Raw genomic sequence first — 18,502 nt, forward strand, 5'->3', positions numbered from 1 at the left:
TTCCATTGTATATATATTCCACATTTTCTTTATCGATTTATCTGTTGGTGGACATCTTGGCTCTTTCCATAGTCTGGCTATTGTGGACACCACTGCTATAAACATTGGGGTTCACATACCCCATCAGATCACTACATTTGTATCTTTGGGATAAATACCCAGTAGTGCAATTGATGGGTCATAGGGTAGCTCTATTTTCAACTCTTTGAGGAACCTCCATACTGTTTTCAGGAGTGGCTGCACCAGCTTGCATTCCCACCAACACTGTAGGAGGGTTCCCCTTTCTCCGCATCCTTGCCAACATCTGTCGTTTCCTGACTTGTTAATTTCAGCAATTCAGACTGGTGTGAGGTGATATCTCATTGAGGTTTTGATTTGCATTTCCTTGATGCCGAGTGATGTTGAGCAGTTTTTCATGTGTCTGTGGCCATTTGGATGTCTTCTTTCGTTTAATGTCTGTTCATGTGTTCTGCCCATTTCTTGATTGGATTATTTGTTCTTTGGGTGTTGAGTTTGGTAAGTTCTTTATAGATTTTGGATACTAACCCTTTATCTGATATGTGATTTGCAAATATCTTCTCCCACTCTGTCAATTTGTCTTTTGGTTTTGTTGACTGTTTCCTTCACTATGCAAAAGCTTTTTCTCTTGATGAAGTCACAATAGTTCATTTTTGCCTTTGCTTCCCTTGCCTTTGGTGATGTTTCTAGGAAGAAGTTGCTGTGGCTGAGGTCGAAGAGGTTGCTGCCTGTTTTCCTCAAGGATTTTGATGGACTCCTATCTCACATTGAGGTCTTTCAACCATTTTGAGTCTATTTTTGTGTGTGGTATAAGGAAATGGTCCATGTATTTGAGTTATTTCCAACTTTGCTCTTGTGATTGAGTTCTAGTTTCAAAACATTGTGGTCTGAAAATATGCAGAGAATAATCCCAATCTTTTGGTACTGGTTGAGACCTGATTTGTGACCCAGGATGTGATCTATTCTGGAGAATATTCTGTGTGCACTACAGAAGAATGTGTATTCCATTGCTTTGGGATGGAATGTTCTGAATATATCTGTGAAGTCCATTTGGTCCAGTGTGTCATTTAAAGTCTTTATTTCCTTGTTGATCTTTGCCTTAGACGATCTGTCCATTTCAGTGAGGGGGGTGTTAAAGTCCCCAACTATTACTGTATTGTTGTCAATGTGTTTCTTTGATCTTGTTATTAATTGGCTTATATAATTGGATGCTTCCATGTTAGGGGCATAGATATTTATAATTGTTAGATCTTCTTGTTGGATAGACCCTTTAAGTATGATATAGTGTCCTTCCTCATCTTTTATTATCATCTTTAGTTTAAAATCTAATCTGTCTGATATAAGGATTGCCACCCCAGCTTTCTTTTGATGTCCATTAGCATGGGGAATGATTTTTCACCCTCTCACTTTGAATCTGGAAGTGTCTTTGGGTCTAAAATTAGTTTCTTGCAGGCAGCATATCGATGGGTCTTGTTTTTTTTTTTTTTTTTTTTTTCCTAATCTGATACCCTGTGTCTTTTGAATGGGCATTTAGCCCATTTACATTTAGGGTAACTATTGAAAGATATGAATTTAGTGCCATTTTATTACCTGAAAGGGGACTGTTATTCTGTATTGTCTCTATTCCTTTTGCTCTATGTTACTTTTAGGCTCTCTCTTTGCTTAGAGGACCCCTTTCAATATTTCTTGTTGGGCTGGTTTGGTGTTGCAAATTCTTTTAGTTTTTGTTTGTCCTGGAAGCTTTTTATCTCTCCTGTTTTCAATGACAGCCTAGCTGGATATATTATTCTTGGCTGCATATTTTTCTCGTTTAGTGCTCTCAATATATCATACCAGTCCTTTCTGGCCTGCCAGGTTCTGTGGATAAGTCTGCTGCCAATCTAATGTTTCTACCATTGTAGGTTACAGACCTCCTCTCAGGAGCTGCTTTCAGGATTTTCTCTTTGTCTCTGAGACTTATAAGTTTTACTATTAGATGTAGGGTTGTTGACCTATTTTTATTGATTTTGAGGGGGGGTTCTCTGTGCTTTCTGGATTTTGACGTCTGTTTCCTCTCCCAAATTAGGGAAGTTCTCTGCTATTATTTGCTCCAATATACCTTCTGCCCTTCTCTCTCTTTCTTCTTCTTCTGGGATCCCAATTATTCTAATATTGTTTCATCTTATGGTATCACTTATCTCTCAAATTCTGCCCTCGTGATCCAGTAGTTGTTGATCTCTCTTTTTCTCAGCTTCTTTATTCTCCATCATTTGGTCTTCTAGATCACTAATCTCTCTTCTGCCTTATTTATCCTAGCAGTTAGAGCCTCCATTTTTGATTACACCTCATTAATAGCCTTTTTGATTTTGACTTGGTTAGATTTTAGTTCTTTTATTTCTCCAGGAAGGTTTCTCTAATATCTTCCATGCTTTTTTCAAGCCCAGCTAGTATCTTTAAAATCATCATTCTGAACTCTAGTTCTGACATCTTACTGATGTCCGTATTGATTAGGTCCCTTGCAGCCAGTACTGCCTCTTGTTCTTTTTTTTTTTTTGAGGTGAGTTTTTCCATCTTGTCATTTTGTCCAGTGGAGAATAGATGAATGAGAGAATAAAATGCTAACAGTGTAGAAACGTCCCCAGAAAAATATACATTAAACAAATCAGAAGAGACCCGAAACTGGGCAGAAAAGAAAGGGAAAGAAGGGGGAAAAAAAAAAGAATATGATCAGGCCAGTGAATAGATCAGAGCCACACACTAGATTTTGGGCATATTTGGGTCTCTTAAAAGAAACTGGCTCCCAAAATTTTAAAGAAAAACTTATATATGTACAAAAATAAGGGTAAATACAATGAAGGGATGGAATATGACTGTAAAGATGTAAATTATAAAAGATTTTATAAAAGGAATTGATAAGATAAGAAGTTGGTTGAAAAAAGGAAAAATTAAAAAACAAACAAACAAACCAAAAGAGGGAGAGAATGTGATCAGGCAGGAGACTAGAACAAAGCCATATGCTAGAGATTTAGGATAAATTTTGGTGTGTTAGAAGAAATTGTATCCCAAAACTTTAAAGAGAGAAAAACTTATATATATACAAAAATATAAGGTTAACTACAATGAAGGGATAGAATATGACACTAAAAATGAAAATTAAAAAAGATTTAAAAAGAGGGATTGATAAGATGTTGGTTGAAAAAGGGAAAAAGAAAAATTCAAAAAAAAATAGAAAAGGAAAAAAATAAAGAAAATTAAAAAAATTAACTTTGAAAGACTAAAAAATCATGGTAAAAAAGCCATGAATTCTATGTGCTGAATTCTCCCAGTGCTGGAGTTCTGCCATTCTCATTGATGGGTAAACTTGGTCTTGGCTGGCTGATCTTCTGGGGGAGGGGCCTGTTGTAGTGATTCTCAAATGTCTTTGCAGGAGGTGGAATTGCCCTGCCCTTGCCAGGGCCGGGCTAAGTAATCTGCTTGGGTTTGCTCTCAGGGAGCTTTTGTTCCCTGCTAGCTTTCTGTACAGCTTTGGAGGATGAGAATGAAAATGGTGGCCTCCAGTATCTGCCCCGGAGGATCCTAGAATTCAGGCCCAACTCCTCAGTGAGCCCCCAGAGAAAAGCAGTCAATCACTCCTGTCTCCCCAGTCTCTGGCCGCACTTGGTGCTCACCCAGTCTGTGACCGAGTGTTTCTATCTGTGGCACATGACCCCGTTTGGAGTCTTCAAACCCAGCAGATCCCTGTGGTGTGCTCCCGTTCCACTCCTTCCCAGGGAGGAAGGGGAGTCTCCCTGGATCTGCAGCTTCTTGGGTCCCTGCTGGAGGAACAGTGGTCCGACTGTGCCGTGGATCACAGTTTATGGCAACCCCGAGCTGAGAGCCCACTTCTCAGCTCTGTCTCTGCAGCCGGCTTCCCTGCTCCAATACCTGGGAGCTCTGCTGCATTCAGTCACCCCTGGTCTTTCTGTGACCCCGAGGTTTCTGAGACCACACTTTCCACCCGCTTAGCCAATGAAGTGACATCCCTCAGTGGATCGGACTTCTAAAAGTTCTGATTTTGTGCTCTACTGCTCTATCACTTGCCAGTAGCCGGCTGAGGAGGCTCCCTCCCCCCGCGGTCTATCTTCCCAAATATCACCTCAGATTCACTTCTCCGCACATCCCACCTTACAGAAAGTGGTTGCTTTTCTGTTCAGAGAGTTGCTGCTATTCTTTTCTTTGATCTCCTGTTGAGTTTATAGGTGTTCAGAATGGTTTGATCCCTATATAGCTGAATTCCTGGGACCAGATGATATTTAGGTCTCTTACTCCTCCACCATCTTGCTCCTCCCCCTACATTACTTTTTTAAATCTTTTTTAAATGTTCAGGAACATTGAACCTGGGAGGGTTGATTACAATTGTGAACAAGCATATTCTTGTGCAGCCAGATTATGCAGGGTAAATTAAAGAATAAGTCTGTTTAGTGAAGAAAACAACGAATAAAACTAAAAGGCAGCCTATGGGATGGGAGAAGATATTTGCAAATGCCATGTCTGATAAAGGGTTAATATCCAATATCTATAAAGAACTTACCAAACTCAACACCCAAAACCCAAGAATTCAGTTAAGAAACGGGCAGAAGACATGAATAGACATTTTTCCAAAAGAGACATCCAGATTGCTAACAGACACACGAAAAGATGCTCAATATCACTCATCATCAGGGAAATACAAATCAAAACCACAATGAGATAACACCACACACTGGTCAGAATGCCAAAATTAACAACTCAGGAAACAACAGATGTTGGTGAGGATGTGGAGAAAGGGGAACTCTCTTACACTCTTGGTGGGAATACAAACTGGTACAGCCACTCTGGAAAACAGTATGGAGGTTCCTCAAGACGTTAAAAATAGAACTACCCTATGACCCAGCATTTGCACTACTAGGTTTTTACCTAAAGGATACAAAAATATTGATTTCAAGGGGCACATGCACCCTGATGTTTACAGCAACATTACCAGTAATAGCCAAACTATGGAAAGAGCCCAAATGTCCATTGACTGATGTTGGATAAAGAAGATGTGGCATATATATATATATATATATATATATATATATATATATATATATATAAAAATATAATTAATTATGTTATAATCAACATAATATATATTATATATAATGGAATATTACTCAGCCATCAGAAAGAATGAAATCTTGTCATTTACAATGATGTGGATGGAGCTAGAGTGTATTATCCTAAGCGAAAGAAGTCAGCCAGAGAAAGACAAATACCATATGATTTAATTCATATGTGGAATTTAGGGAACAAAACAAATGAATATATGGGAAGGGAAAAAATAAAAAAAGAGAGGGAAGCAAACCGTAAGAGACTCTTAATGATAGAGGACAGAGGGTTGATGGAGGTAGGTAGTGGGGGATGGGCTAAATGGATGATATGAAGTAGGGCACTGTTATGATGAGCACTGAGTGTTATTTGTAAGTGATGAACCACTAAATTCTACTCCTGAAACCAACATTACACTATATGTTAACTAACTAGAATTTAAATAAAAATTTGAAAAAAGAACGTTTGTTTAAATAAAATATTTTTAAATGTTTGCTTCATAAAACTGCATTAGCAAGGTGACTTGTTATAAATTTTCCAGAACACAAAGATCATGAAGGGATATCATGGGTTTTAAATTTAATAATATTTTACAACGGTAAACACGACACTAATCCAGGAACAATTGGGAAAGGGATGTATGTTATAGCTTCTTGTCTTCTAGTGTAGTTTCTTCGTATTATAGTAGGTTGCTGAAATTGAACAATTTGATGAAGTAACCTCTAAAACTTTCTAGCAGATGTCACACCATAAACCCAGAAAAATCCATTCTACAACTTCACCTACCACATCTCCTCCACTGCCCAAAGTGTATGAAACCCCTCTTGAGAATCAATTCAATTAATTGTTTATTACAGCCTTTTGAAGGTGAGATTCTTAAAACTAGAAAAATGAGGTAATGATAAAATTTACAATTCAATCTCTCTGATATCCATATTTTGGCAATATCTCTTGAAAATATACATCAATGCACAACCTAGTAACAAAGTATAGCATACTAAAGAAAAATCATCATAGATCTGAGAAAAGTATTTTATGAGCAATTTTAATTTTCTTTTATGATAGAAGGTTAAACAATGTAGCAATAGGAGAAATAACAGAACAAACTTACTTGCCTTCAGAAAGGTTTTGATTTTACCCAACATAACAAATTTTCTTGGTGAAACTAGAATCATAACATCCATAGACAGATGACATTAATAATTTTATTTCATTTCATTTTATTTATTCTTATTTTTCTTTTTGAGAAGAATAATCTAGACAGAAAGTGAAATGAGCACAACCTGTGTCACTCTCCATACTCCTCTTATAATTCATGCAGACTTAAGAATTATTTTCCTAACAGTAAGAAACTGGTACAATTTACCTAATCTCTCCTCAGATTTCTAAACCTATTAAAAGAATATTGACCATAAAATATAAGGTTGGAGAGGAAGAGGAGAAAGAAAATGATGGAGAGATACTGTTGGAGATCATTACGTGATTAGAAACAGCAAGAAAGAAAGTACAACTAACCACATTTTAAAACTGAATGATAAAAGGAATAATGATAGAATATGGGTATGTATATGGACATGGGTATATAGATATCCAGAGCTACGAAATGTCAACTCAAATAAATTTATATAAGTGACAGAGTAGTGCAACAATAGGACAGGAAATATAATTAATATCTAGTCAGTTGAGTTCTACCACAAAACTAATAATTTTTCTTACTCTATATTTCTGATAAATATGGTAAATTTATATTGTTTCATAACAAATATAAGTGATTTTTAAATCACTACCATGAAGGGACTTTCTTTCCCTTGATCTTGTTTCCAGCTCCCTCCATTCCATAAACTTGGAGGGAAGGTTTATGTATCTTCTTCTGCATTTAGTAAAAAGTAACATAATCTATGGATTAGGAGAGAAAACGTTTCTAGAATGAAAGAGAATAGACTAGAGATTATAAAAGTATTGAAAAATATATATAAGGAGGATTTCTGGTTGCATGATCATGACAAATTAAGAGATATTAGATTTATGCCCCTGTTATAAACAACCCTAATATTTTACAAAATTTGTGAAACAACAGTTTTCAGGCATTGGTTATAAGGCAGTGCAGGAGAGTGTTCCTGAGAAAAGAGAATTACACGAGATAAGTACCACATTCTTTCAGAGTATATGCCCAGGGACGCTTTTCATAACATGGAGAAATAGAACACAAACAGAGACCAATAAACCTTGCAGGTGGATAGAAATAGAAATTAGAGTTTAGCGTATGGACACAGGTATAATTTTTTGAATAGAGAAACAATTCCAGAAATCTGTATTGGGTGAACTGAATCTTTGCCTGAATACAAACATGTTCATGTCCAGGTCAAGTTTTATTGAGGCCTGGCATAGACAAGATGGTAAAAGTCTCTGAGATGTGTGGATATTCTGGAGAACAAACAGTGCTGAAAATTACTGGTGTTATATCCAGTCAGAGAAGAGAGATCTCCTCAATCATCTTAAGCATTTAATGTAAGTTGTCAGAAAAATCTCACTTTAAGAGTATCCATCTGAATAATGCCAAAAAACAAGCCTTGACACACTAAGGCTTATTATCCAATAAATCATTGCCAGCCAAATCAAACTTAACACTCTTTAAAGAAAGGCAACCTAATTCCACTTTTTAATAATATAATATAATAATGACCAGCATATTTTTTAAAAAAAACTAAATATGTAAGGACATTTTAAAAAATTACAATAACAAGGAGGAAAAAAGTCAGTAGCAACAGAAATGACACAATAGCTGGAATTAGCAAACAAAATCTTTAAAACAGTTACTATGAATGTAAATGTTTAAGGATATAAATAAAAATATGTGCATCACAAGTGAATAGATGGGTAGCTACTAGGAGAAAATGGAAATTATAAGGAACAAAAATTATGGATTTAAAAAGAGAATGCCTACAATAAAAAACTCACTGAATGTTATTAACAATAGATGGAAATTGCAAAAAAAAAAAAAAAATGAACAAAGCAATAGAAACCCACTTTTAAACATGGGGGGAAAGGTAAAAATTAAACAGAACATCAGTGCCTTCTGAGTCAATATTAAACAGTTGAAAAATATGAGTAAGTGAACTAACAAAAGGAGAGGAGAGACAGAAATTGGGACACAACATGCACAAGGCAATAACAGGTGTTTTTCCCCCTAAATATAATAAACAATATAAGACGACCACAGATACAAAAAGCTCAACCACCTCCATGAGAAAACACTTACACATGACTGTCAAATTTCTAAAATGAAAGATAAATAGGAAATCCTAAAAGTAACCAGAAAACAAAACTTACATAGAACAACACTAATAATGTCCACTGATTTTTCAACATGTTACATTTATGATAAAAACTCAACAAATATGTATAAAGGGAATATATCTTAAGATAATAATGTGCATATATGACAACCCCACAGTTAACATTACACTCAATGTGGAGAGCTGAAAGCTCTTCTTCTAAGATCAGGAAAAAGGCAAGAATGCCCAACTTTGTCCCTTTTATTCAACGTAGTGTTGGATTTCTAGCCAAAGTAATTAAGCAAGAAACACAAAGAAAAAGCATCCAATTTGGAAAGGAAGAAATAAAACTATGACTAATTGCAAATGACATGATATTATATATAGAAAATCATGAAGATTCAATCAAAAAACTTTAGAACTAATGAATAAATTCAGTAATGTTGCAGGATACAAAATCAATACACAAAAACCGGTCACATTTCCTTTTTTTTTTTTTAAGATTTTATTTCTTTATTTGTCAGAGAGACAGAAAGAGAATATGAGCACGAGCACAAGCAGGGGGAGAGGCAGGGAAGAAACAGGCTCCCCACTGAGCAAGGAGACCAATGCAAGACTCTATCCCAGGACCCCAGGATCATGATCTGAGCCGAAGGCAGATGTTGAACCCACTGAGCCGCCCGGATGTCCCAAACTGGTTACATTTCTATACACTAATAACAAACAAGCAGAAAGATCAATTAATAAAACAATCTGATTTACAATTGCATTAAAAAGAATTAAAGACCTAAGAATATATGTAATCAAGGTGGTAAAAGACCTGTACATTAAAAACTATAATACATTGGGGTGCCTGGGTGGCTCAGTCATTAAGCGTCTGCCTTTGGCTCAGGTCAGGATCCCGGGGACCTGGGATCGAGCCCGGCGTCGGGCTCCCTGCTCAGCGGGAAGCCTGCTTCTCCCTCTCCCACTCCCCCTGCTTGTGTTCCCTCTCTGGTTGTCTCTCTCTATCAAATAAATAAATAAAATCTTAAAAAAAAAAAAAAAACTATAATACATTAATGAAAGAAATTGAAGAAGACACAAATAAATGGAAATATAGCTGATACAATGGATTATATACAGATTGGAAGAATTAATAATATTAAAATGTCCATAATACACAAAGCAACCTGCAGATTCAATGTAATCCGTATCAAAATCCCAATAGTATTTTTCACAGAAATAGAACAAAGAATACTAAAATTTGTGTGGAATCACAAAAGACCCCAAATAGCCAAAGCAATCCTAAGAAAGAATAAACTTGGATGCATCACGATTCCAGATTTCAAACTACATTACAAAGCTCTAATAATCAAAACATAAAAACAGACACACAGATTAATGAAACTGAATAGAAAGCCCAGAAAAAAAATCCACACATATATGATCAATTCATTCATGACAATGAAGCCAAGAATATACAATGGGGAAAGGATATTCTTTCAATAAATGTTGGGAAAACTGGATAGCCACATGTAAAAATAACGACACTGGACCCCTATCTTACACAATATGCAAAAATCAACTCAAAATGGATTCAAGACTTGAATATAAAACCGGAAACTATAAAATACCTAGAAGCAAGTAGAGGGAGTGTGATCCTTGACTTCCAATAATTTTTTTTGAATTTGACACCAAAAACAAAGGCAATGAAAGCAAAAATAAACAAGTGGGACTATATCAAACTGAAAATCTTCTGCACAGTTAAGAAAACTCTCAACAAAATAAAAAGACAACGTATGAAATAAAAGAAAAACTGTCAAATTAAATTTATAATAAGGAATTAAAAGGAAAAAATTATATATATATATATGTATATATATATATATATATGTATATATATATATATATATATATGTATATGAACTCCTACAACTCAGTAACAAATAACAAATAATCTGATTGAAAACAGGGCAGAGAAACTAAATAGACACTTTTTCAAAGAAGACATAAAAATGGCCAACAAGTACCTATAAAGGTGTTCAACATTACTAATCATCAGGGAAATGCAAGTAAATAGCACATAAAATATCAATTCACACCTGTTAGAATGGTTGTCATCAAAAAGAGAAGAGATAATAAGTTTCAGTGAGGATATGGAGAAAAAGCAACCCCTGTGCACTGTTGGTAGAAATGTAAATTGATGCAGCCACTATGAGAAACAGTATGGAGATTCCTTTAAAAATTAAAAATAGAACTACCATATGATCCAGCAGTTCCACCTCTAAGTATACACTCAAGGAAATGAAATCACCATCTCTAAGAGATATTTGCTCCCCCATGTTCACTGCAGCATTATTTACAATAGTTAAGACACAGAAACAATTTAAGTGTCCTTCAAAGGATGAATGAACAAAGAAAATGTGGGGTACAGGCACACCTCAAAGACATTGTGGGTTCAGTTCCACTGTACTACAATAAAGCAAATATTTCAAAAAGCAAGTCAACAAAATGTTTTTGATTTCTCAGATATACACAAGTTATGTTAATACTACACTGTAGTTTATTAAGTGTGCAATATCATTATGTCTAAAAAGACAATGTATATACCTTAATTAAAAATAGTTTATTGCTAAAAATGTTAATCACGATTTGAGCTTATGGCAAGCTGTAATATTTTTGCTGATGGAGGGTCTTGTCTCAATGTTTATGGCTGCTGAGTGATCAGAGTGATGGCTGCTGAAGATTGGGGTGACTGGCAATTTCTTAAAATAACACAACAGTGAAGTCCACCACATCAATTGACTCTTCCTTTCACAAACGATTCCTCTGTAACATGCATTGCTGTTATTATTTTAAAGATATTTTATTTTTCTAAGATTTATTTATGAGAGAGAGAGAGAAAGAATGAGTGGGGAGAGGGACCGAAGGAGAGGGAGAAGCAGGCTCCCCACTGAACAGGGAGCCAGATGTGGGGCTCAATCCCAGGACCCTGGGATCATGACCTGAGCCGAAGGCAGACTCTTAACCAATTGAGTCACCCAGGCACCCACATGCATTGCTCTTTTGTAGCACTTTACCCACTGTAGAACTTCTTTCAAAATTGGAGTAATCTTCTCAAACCCTGTCACTGCTTTACCAACTAAGTTTACATAAAATTCTAAATCCTTTATTGTCATTTCAATAATGTCCACAGCATCTTCACCAGGAGTAGATGCCATCACAAGAAATCACTTTTTTTTTGCTCATCCTTAAGAGGCAACTCCTCCTCAAGTTTTATCATGACTTTGAAGAAATTCAGTCCCATCTTCAGGCTCCACTTCTAAATCTAGTTCTTTTGCTGTTTCCACTACAACTGCAGTTACTTCCTCCATTGAAGTCTTGAACCTCTCAAAGTCATCCGTGATGGTTGGGACAACTTCAAAATTCCTGTTAACATTAATATTTTGGCTTTTTCTTATGAATCATGAATGTGCTTAATGGTATTTTGAATGGTGAATCCTTTCCAGTAGGTTTTCTATTTACTTTGCCTAGATTCATCAGAGGAATCACTATATATGGCAACTATAGCCATATGAAATGTATTCTTTTTTAAAGGGATGGAAACTTTATTATTTTTCTTTCTTTCTTTCTTTTTTCTTTAGAGAGAGAGAGAGAGAAAGAAAGTATGGGGCAGAGGGACAGAGAAAGAGGGAAAGAGAGAATGTCAAGCAGACTCCATGCTGAGTGCAGAGCCTGATGTGGGCCTTGATATCATGACGCTAAGATCATGACCTGAGCTAAAATCAAGAGTTGATGCTTAACTGATTGAGCCCCCGAGGCACCCCTATGAAATGTATTCTTAAATAATAAGACCTGAAATTCAAAATTACTCCTGATCCATGGGCTGCAGAATGGATGTTGTGTTAGCAGATATGAAAACAACATTAATCTCATTGTACATCTCTCTCAGAACTGTTAGGTAGCTAGGTGCATTGTCAATGAGCAGTATATTTTGAAAGTAGTCTTCATTTCTGAGCACTAGGTATCCACAGAGGTCTTAAAATATCCAGTAAATCATGTTGTAAGCAGATGTGCTGTTAGCCAGGCTTTGTTGTTCCATTTAGAGATGACAGGAAGAGTAGATTTAATATAATTCTTAAGGGCACCAGGATTTTCAGAATGGTCTATGGGCACTGATGTAAACTTAAAGTAACAGCTTCATTAGCTCCTAATAAGCGAGTCAGCCTGTCATTTGAAGCTTTGAAGCCAGGCATTGAATTCTCCTCTCTAGCTATGGAAGTCCTGGATGGCATTTTCTTCCAGTACAACATTGGTTTTGTCTACATGGAAAATCTATTATTTAATGTACCATCTTCATTAATGATCATTAAAGATCCAGATACTTTGGATAACTTGCTACAGCTTCTACATCAGCACTTGCTGCTTCACCTTTCACTTTTATGTTTTGGAGATGGCTTATTTCCTTAACCCTCATGAACCAACCTCTGCTAGCCTCAAACTTTTCTTCTGCAATTTCCTCACCTCTCTCAGCCTTCATAGAATTGAAGAGAGTTAGGGCTGTGCTCTGGATTAGTCTTTGGTTAAAGGAATGTTGTTCACTCGTTTGATCTCTCCAAACCACTAAAACTTTCTCGATATCAGCTATTAGGCTGTTTTGCTTTCTTATCATCTGTGTGTTCACGAAGTAGCCTTTTTAATTTCCCTCAAGAACTTTTCCTTTGTACTCACAACCTGGATAACTGTTTGGCACAAGAGGCCTAGCTTTCAGCCTGTATTGGTTTTTTACACACCTTCCTCACAAAGCTTAATCAATTCTAGCTTTTGATTTAAAGTGAGAGATGTGCAAATTCTTCTTTCACTTGAACATTTAGAGGTCATCATTGGCTTATAATTGGCCTAATTTCAATATTGTTGTGTCTCAGGGAATAGGGAGGCTTGAATAGGGAGAGAGATGGAAGAACATCTGGTCAGTGGAGCAGTCAGACTACATACATACATACATACATACATACATACATTTACATACATTTACTGATTAAGTTCATCATCTTATATGGGCATGGGATATGGTGCCCCTAAACAATTACAATAATAACATCAAAGATTATTAACCACTGATCACCATAACAAATATAATAAAATGAGAAAAGTTTAAATTATTGCAAGAATTCCAAAATGTGACATAGAGACATGAAGTAAACAAATGCTTTTGGATAAATGGCACCACTAGGCTTGCTTTACACAAACCTTCAATGTGCAAACAACACACAATCTGTGAAACACACTAACGGGAAGCACAATAAAATGAGGTATGCCTGTATGCATATATAACTGGATATAATTTAGCCATAAAAGAGAAGGTAATCCTGCCCTTTGCACCAACATGCTTGGAACTTGAGGGCATTACATAATGTGAAATAAGTCAGAAAGAGAAGGACAAATACTGTATGATCTCACTCTTATGTAGAATCTATGAAAACTAAATAGAAATGAAGAGTAATCAGTGGTTGCCAGAGTTAAGGGGTAGGGTAGATGGTAGAGAAAATTGGTTATTATCAAAATGTACAGACTTCAAGTTATAAGGTAAAAAAGTTCTGGGGATGTAATGTACAGCATGGTGATTATATTTAACAATACTGTATTGTATATTTGAAAGTAAGAGAAGAGATCTCAAAGTAAATATTTATTTCATTAAAATAAAGAAATGCAACTCTGTGAAGCATTTGATGTTAACTAAACTGATTGTGGTAAGTCTTTTATGATATATACATATATTGAATCAGGTATATCTCAACAAAACTAGAAAAAATAAAATAATGACACTAAAAATTTTTTAAAGATCAAATACCATCACCAAGTATAATAGGGAAAATTTTCCTTTGCATTTTATTACTTTTCTTTGTTATTGGATCTAAATAAATTAAGAATATTTATATGCTCCTAATTAATTATCTGAATGTCTAGAATGTTGTTTTGCTTCTCAGCCTCTCAGCCACTCATTTCACAGTTGCCTCAAAGGGAAAAATAGCAACAAATGTCTTGTTTACTATTCTAAACTACCCTCCTTTCATCTGAATTCAGATCCACAAATCTTTACGGTCTGGGAATTTCTTTGATGGCTTCAATCATAAACTTTGTTTAAAAAGTTGTTCTACATTTTATGTATTTCTTGGCAATGTGATTGGTTTGAAACAGCCCAATACATCCTTGTTAGCAGTGGCAATATTGTATAATATCTTCATATGATACTTAAAACTCTACAATCCCACACTTATCGAGTCACCCTCCAGTCCATTTTGGAGCAACTTCTACAATGAAGAATTACCTATTTAGCTGTCCAATTATTCAAATCTCTCTACTTTTTAAAATTATTCATATCTTTGCACCCTAGAAGCCAACACATTGGATTTCTATAGCTGGTAAAGGATATATGATTGTTGAATTAGTTGATGTACAGATAAATGGCCATATTTTGGTCTTAAATATTTCTCTTCAGTTAATTGATAGAGGCTTCACCTTCCTCTGCAACAGTCTTTCCAATCATTATTTGAAGATAGGTGTTGTTTTCATCATTATTTTTTTAATATATTATTTATTGATTTGTCAGAGAGAGAGAGAGAGCACAAGCAGGGGGAGCAGCAGGCAGAGAGAGAAGCAAGAAGCCTGATGCAAGGGGGCGGAGCAAGATGGTGGAGGAGTAGGAGACCTGGATTTCATCTCCTCTCAGGAATTGGGCTGGATAGGGATCAAACCATTCTGAACACCTACAAACTCAACAGGAGATCGAAGAAAAGAATAGCAACAACTCTGAACAGAAAAGCGACCACTTTCTGGAAGGTAGGACGTGCGGAGAAGTGAATCCAAGGCGTTATTCGGAAGGATAGACGGCGGGGGAGGGGCCTCCGTCGGCCGCTTCTGGCAAGTGATAGAGCCACGGAGCACAAAATCGGAACTTTTAGAAGTCGGCTCCGCTGAGGGACGTCACTCTGGTGGCGAAGTGGGGGGTGGAACCCTCGCGGGACAGTGTGGTCTCAGGACCCTCGGGGTCACAGAAAGACCGGGGGTGCCTGAGTGCGGCAGAGCTCCCAGGTATCGGAGCAGGGAAGCCGGCTGCAGAGACGGAGCCCAGGCACGGGCTCTCAGCTCGGGGTTGTCATAGACCGTGATCCGCGGCACAGTCAGGCCACTGCTCCTCCAGCAGGGACCCAACAAGCGGCAGATCCGGGGAGACTCACCTTCTTCCCCCGGGAGGAGAGGTGCGGGCGCGCACCGCGGGGATCTGCTGGGTTTGGAGACTCCACCCGGGGTCGGGTGCCAGATAGAAAGGCGCGGTCACAGGCCGGGTGAGCGCGGAGTGTGGCCGGAGACCGGGGAGACGGGAGTGACTGACTGCTTTTCTCTGGGGGCTCACTGAGGAGCGGGGCCCCGAGTTCTCGGCTCCGCCGGGGCGGAGACTGGGAGGCCGCCATTTTCACTCTCCGCCTCCAAAGTTGTACGGAAAGCTTGCAGGGAACAAAAGCTCCGGAGAGCAAACCCGAGCAGATTACTTAGCCCGGACCGGCAAGGGCGGGGCAATTTTGCCTCCGGCAAAGACATTTGGGAACCACGGCATCAGGCCCCTCCCCCAGAAGATCAGCAAGAACAGCCAGCCAAGACCAAGTTTACCGATCAATGAGAACGGCAGAACTCCAGCGCTAGGGGAATACTGCACATAGAATTTATGGCTTTTTTACCATGATTCTTTAGTCTTTCAAAGTTAATTATTTTTTTTAACTGTCTTTTTTTTCTTTTTTCCTTTTTTCTTTTTTTTTGAATTTTTCTTTTTCCCTTTTTCAACCAACATCTTATCAATCCCTTTTTTAAAAAAAAAAAACATTTTTATTTTTCATTTTTAAAGTCATATTCTATCCCTTCATAGTAGTTACCCGTATTTTTGGCATATATATATAAGTTGTTCTCTCTTTAAAATCTTGAGATAGTTTCTTCTAACAGATCAAAATATACTCTAAATCTCTAGTGTATGGTTTTTTTCTACTCCCCTGCCTGATCACATTCTCTCCCTTTTTTCTTTCTTTCTTTTTTTTTTTAATCCTCTTCTTTCTTTTTTCAAACAACTTATCAAATCCTTTTTTAAAATTTTTTATAATTTCCATCTTTACATTCATATTCCATCCCTTCATCATATCAACCCTTATTTTTGTACATATATAAGTTTTTCTTTCTTTAAAATTTTGGGAGGGACTTTCTTTTAACAGACCAAAATACACCCAAAATCTAGTGTGTGGCACTGATCTATATATCCAGCCTGATCATATTTGATCACATTCTGTTTTTGTTTTGTTTTGTTTTGTTCTGCTTTTGTTTGTTTTTATCTTTATCTTTTTCTTTTTTCTTTTTTTCTTTCCTTTTCTTTTTTCTCTCTTTCCCTTTCTTTTCCCACTGCTTCAGGTCTTTTCTGATCTGTTTAGAGTATATTTTCTGGGGACGTTATTACCCTGCTACCATTTTGTTCTCTCATTAATCTATTCTCCTCTGCACAAAATGACAAGACGGAAAAAATCACCTCAACAAAAAGAACAAGAGGTAGTACCGACTGCCAGGGACCTACTCAATACGGACATTAGTACGATGTCAGATCTAGAGTTCAGAATCATCACTTTAAAGATACTAGCTGGGCTTGAAAAAAACATGGAAGTTATTAGAGAAACCCTTTCTGGAGAAGTAAAAGAACCAAAATCTAACCAAGTAGAAATCAAAAAGGCTATCAATAAGGTGCAATCAAATATGGGGGCGCTAACTGCTAGGATAAATGAGGCAGAAGAAAGAATCATTGAGATAGAAGACCAAATGATGGAAAATAAAGAAGCTGAGAAAAAGAGAGATAAACAACTACTGGATCACGAGGGCAGAATTCGAGAGATAAACGATACCATAAGACGAAACAACATGGGGCACCTGGGTGGCTCAGTTGGTTAAGCGACTGCCTTCGGCTCAGGTCATGATCCTGGAGTCCCGGGATCGAGTCCCACATTGGGCTCCCGGCTCGGCAGGAAGCCTGCTTCTCCCTTTCCCACTCCCCCTGCTTGTGTTCCCTCTCTCAGTGTCTCTTTCTCTGTCAAATGAATAAATAAAATCCTTAAAAAAAAATAAATAATAAATAAAATAAAATAAAATAAAATAAAATAAAAAATAAGACGAAACAACATTAGAATAATTGGGATCCCAGAAGAAGAAGAAAGAGAGAGAGGGGCAGAAGGTATACTGGAGCAAATTATAGCAGAGAACTTCCCTAATTTGGGGAAGGAAACAGGCATCAAAATCCAGGAGCACAGAGAACCCCTCTCAAAATCAATAAAAATAGGTCAACACCCCAACATCTAATAGTAAAACTTACGAGTCTCAGAGGCAAAGAGAAAATCCTGAAAGCAGCTCGGGAGAAGAGATATGTAACCTACAATGGTAAACATTAGATTGGCAACAGACTTATCCACAGAGACCTGGCAGGCCAGAAAGGACTGGCAGGACATATTCAGAGCACTAAATGAGAAAAATATGCAGCCAAGAATCCTATATCCAGCTAGGCTGTCATTGAAAATTGAAGGAGAGATAAAAAGCTTCCAAGACAAACAAAAACTAAAGGAATTTGCAAACACGAAACCAGCCCTACAACAAATATTGAAAGTTGTTATCTAAGCAAAGAGAGAGCCTAAAAGTAACATAGACCAGAAGGGAACACAGACAATATGCAATAACAGTAACCTTACAGGCAATACAATGGCACTAAATTCATATTTCAATAGTTACCCTGAATGTAAATGGGCTAAATGCCCCAATCAAAAGACACAGGCTATCAGATTGGATTAAAAAACAAGACCCATCGATATGCTGTCTGCAAGAGACTCATTTTAGACCCAAAGACACCCCCAGATTGAAAGTGAGGGGGTGGAAAACCATTTACCATGCTAATGGACACCAAAAGAAAGCTGGGGTGGCAATCCTTATATCAGATAAATTAGATTTTAAACCAAAGACTGTAATAAGAGATGAGGAAGGACACTATATCATACTTAAAGGGTCTATCCAACAAGAAGATCTAACAATTGTAAATATCTATGCCCCTAACATGGGAGCAGCCA

Source organism: Halichoerus grypus, chromosome 4, assembly GCF_964656455.1.
Source record: "Halichoerus grypus chromosome 4, mHalGry1.hap1.1, whole genome shotgun sequence".
Lineage (NCBI taxonomy): Eukaryota > Metazoa > Chordata > Mammalia > Carnivora > Phocidae > Halichoerus > Halichoerus grypus.